The following is a 14,116-nucleotide window of genomic DNA, read 5'->3' as shown; positions in this document are numbered from 1 at the left end:
AGCCTTAATTTACTACTACATCTAAAATATGAGCTACGTCTACCACTAGAAAAATGGGTTTAACCACCTAACCTTTCCAATAAGTCACATAATTATTCAGGTAAGCCACAGAGTGCACATAGTTAATAAGGTAAGTTACTACCCCAATGTTTCTTTTAAGGACTTACCTGCCTGCCACAACTAAGTGTGGGTTAACAGCCTGACTCTTATAACCAGTGTAACATTCTCCACTATTTGAGTTTCCAGCCAGTTACAACCCATTCTCAGTTCCTTCATAATCACTGTTTCAAAACACAGGATTAAGTTAATTTCACTAAAGATCACAGAATCATTTAAGCTGAAAAGGACCTTTAAGATCATGGAGTCCAACCGTTAACCTAACAATGCCAAGTCCACCACTAAACGATGTCCCTAAGTGCCACATCTACACATCTTTTAAATACCTTCAGGGATGGTGACTCAACCACTTCCATGGGCAGTCTGTTCCAGTGCTTGACAACCCTTCTGGTGAAGGAATTTTTCCTAATATCCAGTCTAAACCTTTCCTGGTGCAAATTAAGGCCATTTCCCCTTGTCCTATCACTTATTATTTCAGAAAAGAGACCGACATCCACCACACAACTCCTTTCAGGTATTTGTAGAGAACAGTAAGGTCTCCCCTGACTCTCCTTTTCTCCATGCTAAACAACTCCAATTACCGCAGCCACTCCTTGTAATACTTGTGCACTAGCCCTTTCAACAGCTCTGTTTCCCTTCTTTGGACATGCTCCAGCACTTCAGTGTCTGTCTTGTAGTGCGGGGCCCAAAGCTGAACATACTATTCAAGGCGTGGCCTCACCCGTGCCAAGTACAGCGTGACAATCACTTCCCTAGTCCTGCTGGCCACACAATTTCTGATGCAAGCCAGGATGCTGTTGGCCTTCTTGGCCACCTGGGCATACTGCTGGCTCATATTCAGCCAGCTGTTGATCACCACTCTCAGGTCCCTTTCCATCAGGCACCTTTCCAACCACTCTTCCCCAAGTCTGTAGTGTTGCATGCGTTTGTTAGGACACAAGTGCAGGATCCAGCACTTAGACTTGTTGAATGTCATTCAGTTGGCCTTGGCCCATCAATCCAGCCTGTCCAGATCCCTCTGTAGCGTGGAATCTCAAGCAGATCAAGACTCCCACCCAACTTGGGGTTTTCTGCAAACTGACTGAGGGTGCACTTGATCACCCCATCCAGATCACTGATGAATATATTAAACAGAACTGACCCCCGTACTGAGCCCTGGGGAACTCATGACCTGACACCAATTGAATTTAACTCCATTCACCGCAACTCTTTGAGCTCAGTGACCTAGCCAGTTTTTTAACCAGCAAAGAGTATGCCCATCCAAGCCATGAGCCCATTTCTCCATGAGAATGCGGTGGAAAACAGTATCAAAGGCTTTATTAGAGTCTAGGCAGACAACATCCACAGCCTTTCCCTGATCCACTAAGCGGGTCACCTTGTCACAGAAGATGAGGTTAGTCAATCGAGATAAAAACTAGGATATTACAAGGACTATATGAAAGTTATATTATCAGAATGTACTTACCTTTCATGAAGGGATTAGAAAGTCACCATGCCTTCCTAAAGTAAGCAAATTTTGTGTTTACATAGCCCAATATTATGGGGCTTTTTGGGGAGAGGAGGAGGAAGGAGTGGGGGTGCTGGGACATTTCACTGTTCCCTAATGAATCAGGAGCTTTCTTTAGAAGGTATAACTTTATAAGATGCAGGCAAGTTAATGATTTCTTCCCAGCATCTGAAATTATTGGAGGTTTGTGTCAGAGGTACTGCTTCTGGCATCAATACTTTGCCTACAAAAGACATTTACAAAGCCAGAGTCATACAACTAAGCAAAAGGGAAGATGAAAAGAGAAGGACAACTGGAACAGTACCTGAAGCTCTAGGCTGCTATTAGATTTTTATCTCTGAAATATTCCCCGAGTCAAAGTCTATTTGTTTTAAGCACTGTTTTGAAGAACTAGCAAAAAAGAACAACAACAATAAATAAACCTACCTTATTTTGTGGACAAGAAGTAAAAGCCTCTTCAAGACAGACATCTAAAAATTTTTAATACAAAAGTATTACTATCCCCACAAGAATACTGAAGAAAATTAAAAAAAAACCAAAAAAACTAAAACCCACACCCAAACAGAAACAACAAAAAACCCACACACACCCCAAAAAACAAACAAGCAAACAAACAAACAAACAAACAAAAAACAAACAAAAAACAAAACAGAAACCACACCAAAAAAACCAAAACAAACAACAAAAAAATCCAAAACCCCAAAGCTCATGATCCCAGTTTTAAACTGACTTTGTGAGTTGGTAACTGGAAGGATTGTTTTGGGTGATTTTTTTGTTTGTTTTTGTTTTTTTGGTTGTTTTTTTTTTTTTAAGTCTCTAGTCGTGGTTCTATAACTAGACAAATGAGTGAGATATTTTTTCTCTTCCTCTTTGCAATCAACTGGTAACCAAAATAAGCTCTGCCTGAGTATTTCTGCAATAAAATTGCCTGTACCTAGTGAGTATAATTCAGTCTTCAGTATTATTCCCCAAGAAACTGCTTTAGTGATGGGCTTTATGCTAATCAGATTTTTAAGTCAGAAATACCTAGTATTCACTAATCACTATACATTACTCTTAAGTTTTTAACAATTTATTCGTGTTCAAAAGTCAAAGACGTGACTAGACAAGTCAAGCAAAGTATGAATAATGTGACCTTCAGCCAAGTTTTTTGAAATAAAGTCTGTCATGTTATTTTAGAGAATTTAGATCATCATTAATGGTAATGTCAGTCATCAGGTAATAAAAAACAAAGACAACTCTAATGTCACATCACTTTCATCAAAATATTCTCTGAAAATGACCATGTATTACTCATTTCTTTGATCTTTTTTGCTCAATAGTACTTTGCTCTTTCTTGAGGAGACTTGACTCACAGGTTAAAGAGAAACTACTTGGGCTGCAGTCACACAAGTACTAGTTGTTGCACTAGGGTGTCCAACCCCAAAGCAAACCTCATTTACTTTTCCACGAGTCTTACTCATTTCAATGCAAAGTAAAAGACACCACTGTTCATAAATTACATGTAAAAAGTAACACAAATGTTTGAGATAACTTAGAAGTAACAATCAGGACATAGTAGTATTACCTCTACCCATTTAATCTTTATTTCCCTCACATACTTACCTTTTATGGTACAACAAGAGAACTGATCTATCTGATACTTTTCCATGGAACACCTGCTTCAGTCTACACAAAATGAATTATCTTCTGCAGTAAGTTGTCAAAACAGCAAAGATGACAGTTCAAAATTTCTGTGTTGTATGTTATTAGTGAAAGACATAATGAGGAACAAAAGGACTTCAAGAAGGCAGGAGAAATATCAACACAGTTGGAGACAGAGTGACTCAAAACTGGGTCCTACACCTCTTCACACAAATTGTGATAATTTATTTTCCATCATTTCACTTTGCAGAGAGGAATGAGGAACGTCAAACACCACCTCCTCCCAGCTGCTACAGGACTTAACTTTCTTAGAAAATTCACAAAATGTAAGTACTATAAAAATGTTAAATACATTTTTAAAAAAACCCAGAGCCATTCAATCTGTTTGGCATCTAATCATAAAAAAAGTTCAAAGTTATTAGACACATGTTTAAAGCCAGGGCTAGATACTAAGACATTTTAATATAAGGTTTTATTTAAATATTTTCTCTTATACATTGCTTAGATTTGGAGCCTGTATTAAAACTGCCTGTATTAGTGTCCTGAACAGTCGAACAACTACCACCTGCTTGCTAAATTTTAGCCAAAAATGATCACACAACTGATCTATCAAAGTGTCTGCAGCCACAGAGCTATAGAAATACCCAAATTATGGAAATTAGTTCTTTTCTTTAACTTTTAACTTGACAACAGATGCTTATAAAGCAACAAATTAAGGAAGACACTTTGAAAATCAAGTAAATAATTGAATGTTATTCCTTTAATAAAATCAGCTAAATAAGATAAATACTAGTTTGTCAGTAAAAAGGCAAAAGACTACAGAGTTGTAATATGCAGTATTTTGTTGTACTTTAAAAATTCATCTACATTTTTGTCTACCCGTTAGTGTAACATAACACTGCAAAGAAGATGGCCATGATCCCTGCAATGATACTCATATTTCATTTTTGGTAAATGTCAAGCCTGATTAGATTCATAGTAGATCTGAATTCATAGTCACCATAACTTAATATAAAATTCCCCATATATGGTTCCTTCCTTTTAAACATGTCAAAGCACAAGTTTCAAACTTCAGCAATCTTTCCTGCAGCCATAACCAGATATATATTAAACTAGAATGTGTCATGGGTCAATATCAATAGCCACAGTCTGCTGTCAGTTCAATTCTGTAAGCCAATGGTGAAACATCTTCTGAATTAATGTTGAATTCTAGTTCAACACATTAAGGAAGAATGGCATGAAACTGGACCAAGTACCAGGAAAGGTTATCACAATTAGGAGACCACTGAGCATGAATGAAAAAACATCTGTCTTGCCTATATTCACCTATCACATCCTGGTCTGAGAGGGCAGTATAACTGCTACTTATAAGATAAGGAGAAATCAGAGTTTTTTAAGCTAAAAATATACGATGGAAAGAAAACACGTGCATAAACTATCTATGAGTTAAATTTAGGAGGACTTCAGAAAAACATTCCCAATTATCTGTAATACTCTTATGTTTCAGTTAATGTAGGTAATCAGGAACCTGGTCTACTTAATAGGACAGTGGGAGGCGGTGGAGACATTAGCAAAGTTAACTAAGTGATCCAGCCAATATTTCATGCTTTTATTGTTTCTCCAAAATGGAGCCCTTAATACAGCAAGGTCACAGCAAACTCGGAAAGATGACAATAAATACATGTTTTTCCTTCTCAGTATGCCAACTGCAGATCAACAAATGCAAACTATGTCTTATCTTCAATGCTTTGATTTGCAGTACATCCATTATTAATCCCCTCTTGTAAACACTACCTGTAACATCTTCAGATCTTTCTTGTAGAAGCCTGCTAAAGAGCTTTGTTGCAGGAGTATATATAAGGAAAGAAAATGAAAGTTCATTTAAAATATACAAATGGGAATTCAATAGATCATAGAAATTAAGCAACCTGCTTCTATCAAGATGGAGACAGATCTTGGCGTTATCTGCCTTCAGCTTTGAAGGTGAAAGCAAACAGTGCATAGATACAAGAGTAAGGTTTTCCTGACTTCAAGCAATGATGATTGAAAATTGCCATAAAGCACCAATACTAAATTGGAGCTGGCATTTTAAGAGGTTCTGTTTAGGAAGAGAAGCAATAGGAGTAAGAAGTAATAGAACAGCAGATTTTTGAAGTACAGGAAATGTATATACACGCTATGCAACCTGGCCTACTTACTTCACTGCTTCTCATCTACCATCACAACTGTCAGCTTCAGTGTGTTATTCCCCATATCCTTCCTCCTCCACTCTTTCCACTGCCTCCACTCCTCTTACAGAGTCACGCAAGGGATAAATATATATTACATCCACTCAAGACACATTAGCAACTGTAATTACGGAAGAGATCACATTCTCAGAATTCAGCAATAGGAGGCTTTTCAAGTGGCAACAGATGGCAGGCATCTCTTATCAGAAATAATACATGATCAGGAACATAAAAGAATACATAATATGAGAATCTTTTTATAGATACTTTCAGTTTTCTTTCAATCAGAGTATTAACTTAAAAATCTGCCTTAAGTGCAGTTACAGTGATCTACCTTGAGCTTTTAGATTTCAATACAGATTTTATTTTATGATGATGTGTTATCTTAAAATCAATACTCAGCAGTCATTGGAACTAATCCAAAAGACTGCTGATATATTACAAAAGTGGGAGGAGGGAAAGTAAAATATAAAAATGTAAATAAAAAATTACAAAAATCATGCATTCATGTAACTAGCCAAAAAAGTAAAAAACAAGATTAATCCAATTCTCAGTACTTTAAGAGTGGCTGAAAATAATTTCCTATACTTTCCTTGAAGAGTATTAAAACATTGGCAGAGGGTGTGGGTGTGTGTTTATATGGTGGTTTGTTTTTTTCCCTCAAATAAAGCAGCCATCTCAAAAGTAGCATACTACACTCAGGGTTCCTAAAATATATTGGTCTCATGTATTAATATCATAAAGCTAGTTTGTAAACCTCAGAAATAAAAAAACCCATCGATTAAACTTTGCTAGGTTTCTTGAATGGTCATTTAAAATGGCTGTGAGCATACTACCACAAAAATACAGGGACATTTAGTACTGTAAATTTCTATAATTTAAAACAGGACACAGTTAATCGACTTTTCAATTTTGACCTGCATAGGTCACTCAGAGGCACTTAGCTAGCCAGTCAAATTTCAGAGGTAAGATACTGAATCACTATTAGCACCAGACCTCAACCACCAAGATCAGAACTCCAAACGTGAGAACCAGTACTGACGTTCCTATTTGGAGGAAAGGTGTCTTTGGCAAAAGATCTGCAATGAACAGCAGTGTCACTGGTGACTTGCAGACTGACAGCATACGAGGTGGCCCTACTGCAACGGCATGAAAATTTTAAGTTTCATTGTACCTGCATCACTAGCTGCTAAGGGAAACAAGGATCCTCTCTCATCTTCAACCGCAGCTTTCCCATTCACTCACTCCTTTTAAGGTCTGAGTAAAGTAACATAGTGGGCAGAGTAGGAGTCATCAGCAGAAAAGCAGAGGGAAGGGAAAGGGCAAGACAGAAAGGTTTTGGAAGCATCCAAACTTTCAAAACTTGGTGTCTTGCACTGGTTTTGATTGCTCTGCTTGTACTCAATATCACTGAAATTAGAGATGTGGTACTTAACTACAATGTCAGTTATTACAATATTAAGACCATTTAGAGAAAGTTAGGGTGAAATTTTATTACCAAAAATGTTATGTCCTCCTACATCCCAAGAGACTATCATCTCAGGGGGGAAAAAAAAAAAAAAAAAAAAAAAAAGTAAGTATTAAGTAGAAGGAATCACAGGACAAGTATATTTTGTAACTTTTGCACTCATCTATTAACAGGGATGCCAGAGTTTTTGAAACTCACTTGACTGTCATATGCAAACCTCTATAGGTTTGTATTTAAGCTCAGCTGGTACCTTACCCTCCACAGAAACCATTTTCACACAGTTGCTTTCACTGGCTTTGAGAGTTGCAGAAGTATGCAAATAGTGAGTAATAGCAAGCATTCAGTGCATCTATTAATACTATGAAATCACGTTATAGTGATTTGTGGTCATATAAGCCAGTTCCATTTAATTTTGGTAGAGCTTACACAGCTGAAGCATAAGCAGAGAAGAACTAAGCGTATTTCCTTACTTTCTTTTCTGTGTCAAAGCAGTGTTTCATTTAACATTAGATAACCTAAAGAAATCTGTCCCCTCTGTAATATAATCAAATCAGAAAAGGTGGTTTAATGGTCTCAAAGCTCCAAAATATCAATACAAATTAATTTTTATTTTGAGGGATCTTTTTTAATCACAGGGATGTACTACTGTATTTGTGATTTATTGTATAATACCTAAGTGCACAAAGTTCTTTCATATAGTGTGAAATTCTAAGGCATAGATTCATAAAGCATATGATTCAAGTTTAGTTAATGAAACTTTTGTTTAGAAAAGCTTTTATAGATTATACTGTCAGTAAACTTTCTTGCAAGAAAAGTATTCTGTTGCGACTTTGAAGTAGAAAGCATGTTTCCTTTTCTGCCATCTAGCTGTCTTGATTAGCTGAACTTTGGAATTTCATCACTATATTGTTCAAAGCAGCTCTTAATAGGATCTCATTAAAACAGCATCTTCCATATACGTAATGCTGTTTCAAAGCTTAGGGATGCTTTGGTAATTACTCATAAATCTGTGGAAAGTCTTCTGCTAGACTGATAAATTCACTTATTCACAGGAAGGTTAAAGGAGAACTTGTGAACACTCAAGGGAAGAGGATGCACAGTGAAAACTGAACATTTGACAGCAGCAAGCCACTAGCTTGGCTCCAAAGCCTGTGAAACCACATCCTTCAAAACTCTTAAGTACAGTGTATTCCAGACACCTCTTCCAATTAAAACATGCTTAGTTGTTCTGATCATGAATTGTTCATGGTAGGGTCTTGACACGGTCTTAAGAGTAAACTAATGAATATAGGGACGCAGAAGAATATGTATGCAACAAAAGTTAAAATTTTCTGCAAGACAGCCTGGATAAAAACAATACCTGACTGGCCAGATTTGATCCTACTGAACAATTTTCCTTTTCTGATGAGTTTAGTTACATTCAAATCACTCTTCACATTCTGCTATTTCTTTTGTTTAGCGCTGAGGGTACAAGACCACTTCCAATCAACATTTATTACAACCATTGATAAAACTGGGAAGAGGTCTTAAAGTGACAAAGTTCTTAAATTCTTTAAAAAAAATCTGTAAAAACACAGCATTATCTTGGGAGTGACCTTCATTTCATTAATGAATACCACTACAACTTTCTCTAAATAAAATCTGGCTCATTAACAGAAATCCAAATCACTGCTAGAGGTAGGAGACTTCTGAATAAAAGACTTCTCTTAACCTGAGTACTATCTCAGATTAAGTCTTGACAAATTTTATAAACCCATTTGTCATACCCTGGAGAACATGTTCCAACATCCTTGTTGAGAATTTAGAGGCAGTGTCCTGGGTTCAGCTGGGATAGACTTAATTTTCACAGTAAATTGGGTGGAGGCACAGCCAGGACATCTGATCAGAACTAGGAAGCGGGTATGGGATATCGTATGATGCCATGCTCAGTAAATAACTGGGGGAGCTGGCCAGGGGAGGCAGGAGAAGTGCGGTCTAGGCTCAGAAACAGGCTGAGCATCAGATTCTGGGTGGTAAGCAACTGCATTGTGCATTACTTGCTTTATACATTCTTTTATTAGTATTATTACTATGTCTTCTCTCCTTGTGTTGTCCTATTAAACTGTCCTTATCTCAACCCATAAATTTTCCCATTTTTCCTTCTGATTCTCCTTCCCATCCCACTGGGGGTTCGGGGGGAGGGAATGAGTGGCCCCATGGTGCTTTGTTGCTGGCTGGGCCTAAACAACAGAAACTACAAACTATTAAAGAGGCATTTTATTTCAATTTAGTAATCAGACAGAGACTAACAGATTCTTGACTTTCAGTAATTAAAAGTTAGTCAAAAACAGTCTTGAATCTCATGAAGAACAAAATCCTTTAAAACCAAAACCTCAGTGAGATTTTATCTAAACTTGCATCAATTTTTCAATGTTTAATATCCATGCACCTCAGAGAAAGTAATTTAGGACTTAACCACAGCTGAAACACCTCGCAATATTCATTACTATGTCCTCTGCAGAACAGATGAGCAATTCAAAATACCACGTGAATTTAGCTGCCATTTGAACCAATGCTGTACATTTGCACTGACTGCTCTATGACTCCATGCAAGATAACAAGGGCTTAAAAAGTTCACCATGAAGAAGAAGCCTAACGGACCCATCATGGTGTCATCAGCTCCTAAAAAACTCTAAGTTTTAGTGGTCTTGCCCTTCCTCCTTCCGCTTCCACACGTATGTTTTAGCTTCCATTATTTAAAAATCCTAATCCTACAATGAAAACATCTATTTACATCAAATTTTATATGTGATTCTACAACCCCAGAAACCAACTGCTTATTAACAAAGACAAGGAAAGCGTGTATCCCTAGTGAGTAATTGTAACCTGAGTACTAGGATTTTCATACCTTTTATCTGAAGCAGTTACAGGTCTCTACTGGAAACAACAATTTTCCCATTCTCATGAAAGTATTTCTTTTTGAAAAGGAGAGGACAAAGAACCTTCATATAGGAACCAAAGACAATTCCTTTTGGTATTTAGTAAAAGGCCTTTAAAAATTCAGGTTTTCAGTCACCTGACTCCACTTACAGGTCCAGGCACATTGGCAGCCCAGTAAAATAGTAGTTGTCAAAATGGAAATCTGTAGTGAGAAGCCAGATGCTTCCAGCAGGTAAGAAGTTGGAAGGTGCTACAATTCAACTGAATGCACATTTTACCAGCAATCACTTTGCAGTGTGTACTTCCCATGCATTGTAGTCCTCCCAGCACTGAACTACAACAGAAGGGACTTCCCACAGAGTCCCGCCTTCTTTGGGTGCAGACATCTGCTCTGGTATGGACTCTTCCACAGTCAGGGGAACAGCCTGCCCTCTCACCCCAGGATACAGGGGAGTCTCTGCTCCAGTGCACCTTTCCCCCCTTCTTCCTCCTTTCTTCCACTGACCTCAGTGTTCGCATAGGTGTCCTTCTCATAACTCCTCCTCACAACTCCCACTCCAAATATGTTATCACAGAGACACAGACCCCATCACTAATTGGCTCAGACTTAGCCAGGGGTGGACCTGACTTGGAGCCGTGGAGCTTCAAGAAGCTTCCCACAAGGAGCTGCTGCTATAGTCCCCTTCGCCACTATCAAAAACCCTCAACACACACACAAACCCAACACATTCCACTCCTTGCCTCTGCGAATCACATATGTAAGAGTTCTCATTAAAATACACATTAATTACACAAGACAATATTCACAAACATCACTCACATCAACACAAAACAAAAACAAAAAAAAAACACAACTAAAAAAACCATTTCCACATGAAAAAAATACCATCACAATACTGAAACACAATCCAGCCTTTACCCCTGCATCACAATTATAACAACAGAAATTCCGATGATTATTCCATTAACAGGGTTTAGTCAATGTTTTGCCCTTTACCTCTCCCAATCACTATCCTTATCTTGCATTCTTCTGCCCCATGTTGGGCACCAAAAAGGACTGTCATGGTTTAAACCTGGCCAGCAGCCAAACACCACACAGCCGCTCACTCACCCTCCCCCACCTTCAGGGAACAGGGGAGAGAGCTGGAGAGGTAAGGGTAAGGATACTCATAGGTTGAGATAAAAACAATGTAATAGTTGAAATAAAATATTAATATTATTAATAATAATATAAAATTAAATAAATAATGCAAATGAGTAATGCACAATGTGATTGCTCACCATCTGCTGACTGATGCCCAGCTCATTCCTGGCTAATGATCTCAGAGAAGAGAGAGTCCTGAAACTACCATCCTGAAAACCTGAGTGGACCTTCCTGATCAACCCATATCTATATACTAAGCATGACATTAGATGATATGGGATATTCTAGTTAGGGTCCAGTTTTTTTAGCTATGCTTCCCCCTAGCTTCTTGTGTACCTGTGCACTAGCAGGACATAAGAAATTGAAAAGTTCTATTTCTTAGTAACAGTTAAAACCACGAGTGCATTCTCAACATTCTTCTCATATTAAATCCAATAATGAATCTAAAACATATGACTACTCTAGCTACTAAGGAAAGAAGGAAAAAAAAACCCAAACAATTAGCTCTATCCCAGTTGAAACCAGGACACATCCCCACATAGCTTAAACCATCAAGTGATGTAATCTGGGTTAATTAACCCAATCAAAATCTAAAGATTTGAAAGGGTCTGAAAAATTACATATGCATGCCTTTGGTTAAAAGATTTCAGTGATCAAACCTTTCAACTTCACTGATCTGTCCAATAATTGCCTCTGTGCTACTAAGACAGAAGATGAGCAAATGTTACTAGAATTACCCCATACCTTGCAATGGTAAGTATGTATTCTGTATTGTCTCTGGATTCAAATGTACACACAGTAACTTACATAAAATAAAGTTAGCTACCCATGAACCATACAACTCAAATGAAAAAGAGCCTTGCAGATTCTTTCTTTTCTTCTTAATGTGCCAGGAGGGCTTTAAGATGCACTCCATTCACAATTCTCCTACTGTTCTAACATTCAGCTCTTTCAGACATAAACTGAAGCAATGGTATAACACAGTTGTTCAGTCTTCTTTGAACTCTTGCTGCTGTAGCTTTCTTAACCCACACACAATCCTAGCCTTTTAAATGATTGCAAATGCGAAAACAAACCTGATAATTAACATTGTTTATTTAGTATTAAATTATATAGCAGGATTTTAATCAATAGAGCAGAAAAACTTTCTTTCCACCAAAAACTGTTCAGTCCTCTATATCTTCTATATCGCCTCAATTCTTACCTTGAAGTCTTGAACCTTCAGTTTTGAAAACACTTCCCTTTTTCTTTTTTTCTCTCTCAAAACAAACACAATTATTAAAGTGACAACATTGAGGAAAGGACACAAGAATGCAATACAAAATCAGGACCATCTGAGCTGGGACTTGCAGCTGTTAAAATAGAGAAAAAGCACCACGGGCTTGTATGTGTTACTTCCAAAGACAACAAGACTACTTCTTAAAAATACAGTAGAATGCGCTATTAAAAGCTTCCTTTTTCTCAATACGGGGTTATACAAACCTTTTCAATACTACATCAACCCTTTAACATCTGGAATAAAGCTACAGTTGTCAATCACTTCCAGTAGGAAAAATATTCATGAACTTTTAAGTTTACTCCAATAGCTTGTAATTCTTTGTCAATATACCTGCAAAAGGCTGGATTTATCATGTAAAAGTTTACTGATTTATTTCACTACTGTGGCATATTTTTCAAGTATCCAAGAATGTCCCCTCATTATCTTTAAGAGCATTTCACTTTGTTAAATATAAAGCACTGCTAGACATTGTGAACTTAAGAGAAACAGTTAGCTTTGAGTCTTCACTAGTATAAATCCAACTGATTTAAAAAAATTAAAATATATAGTTTTTACGTCTTTTAATCAAATGTAGACACCACTGTTAATTTTACTGCTGGAAGTATTCTAGCGAGTATTTCATGTTTAGAGGATACAAAGTACAGTGAGTATAAATCTCACAGAACTCTGGCTTTATTATGCAAAGTATACAATAACTTTGTTTTAACTAGATGTTAAAGAAAATGAAGTAAAATTTTTCACAGTGACCATTTTCAAAGTTTAATAGGAAACATCTGTTGCAACTACACATTATTGCTTTAAGACCTTAAGTACAATAGAAGAGGAGAGAGGATCACCTCCCATCCTCACACAGATCACCTACACTGATGCCGTTTATGAGAAAGTCTGAGTAATGTAGCAAGGAGCCAGTTTTCTTGGCAAGTCCTTATTAATTTTTAGATTTCCAACACTGCCCAGCACAGCATAGTGTGAAGAGCACATCTGCCCCTTTCCTTGAACAAACACACCAGTCTGAGCACAAAATCAGACCCTTCAAAGAGCTGATTCAGTCCAGAACTAAGCTAAGATACTATTACATATTTGCCACAAAGCTCCAAAGTATAGAGGACCTCATCAGGTGATAGAAAAGCACACCTGTACACTTTTTCTTCTCATTGATAAAACTGACTGCATAAGTCAAGACAATCTAATCAAATTCAACACCATTTTACCTGCAAAAGGTTTGATTATTTTTAATAAGCAGGATCACAACAGTCCCAATATTTGAAGACAACATAGTAACATCTGACTTTTCTGTTATGAAGACTTGCTCTTTTCTTCACTAAATATCTTGGGTTGCATCAACTGAACTACTAAAACATCTTAGTCCTAGGCTGAACAGACTAAAGCCAAAAGTTTAAAGTTTTCAGTGAGACACAATTTGCCATTTTCACTTTGTTAAGTAGACTCTTTTGCATAAATTAAGTAATTGGAACTTAAGTATTTTTAAAACAAAATTTATCTTTAGTTCAGTATTTTTATGACAGTAGAGAGTAATCTCTGCAGTAGTCAATTCTATCCTTTCAGGTGCTTTTAGAGAGAAATCTACAGTACTTCATGTATCAATTTCAGTGTTAATGCCTTCCAAGATAAACGTATTGACCACAACAGTAGCATAGAACTTTTCAAATCCTACCATGAAGTTCCTAGGCCCAATTAGGTCACCTAACAAGTAGCTACACTGCTGCTTGTTTGCTATCTTCCTCTCTCCCTCCCCTTCCACCGCTGATAGCCATACTGAAATACCAGGAGAAAATCATCACTTATTAGA

The 14,116-nt window shown here is 37.2% G+C and overlaps 1 protein-coding gene across 10 annotated transcripts in view; it reads right to left on the bottom strand.

Moving 5' to 3' along the window:
* PCGF3 (polycomb group ring finger 3) overlaps positions 1-14,116 on the bottom strand; it is a 65,871-nt gene that overhangs the window by 40,038 nt on the left and 11,717 nt on the right. For 7 of the 10 annotated variants that reach the window (XM_032981770.2, XM_032981764.2, XM_032981778.2 and 4 more), the window contains one exon: positions 2,051-2,094. The exons of the other annotated variants lie outside the window; for them this stretch is intronic. The gene's annotated coding sequence lies outside the window, so the exon portion shown is untranslated. The remainder of the gene's footprint in view (positions 1-2,050; positions 2,095-14,116) is intronic. 10 annotated transcript variants of the gene reach the window in all.

This window comes from Tyto alba, unplaced genomic scaffold (assembly GCF_018691265.1).
Source record: "Tyto alba isolate M040663 unplaced genomic scaffold, T.alba_DEE_v4.0 Super-Scaffold_13, whole genome shotgun sequence".
Taxonomy (NCBI): Eukaryota; Metazoa; Chordata; class Aves; order Strigiformes; family Tytonidae; genus Tyto; species Tyto alba.
The sequence above is the reverse complement of the archived record's forward strand: the minus strand, read 5'-3'. Positions and strand labels throughout refer to the sequence as shown.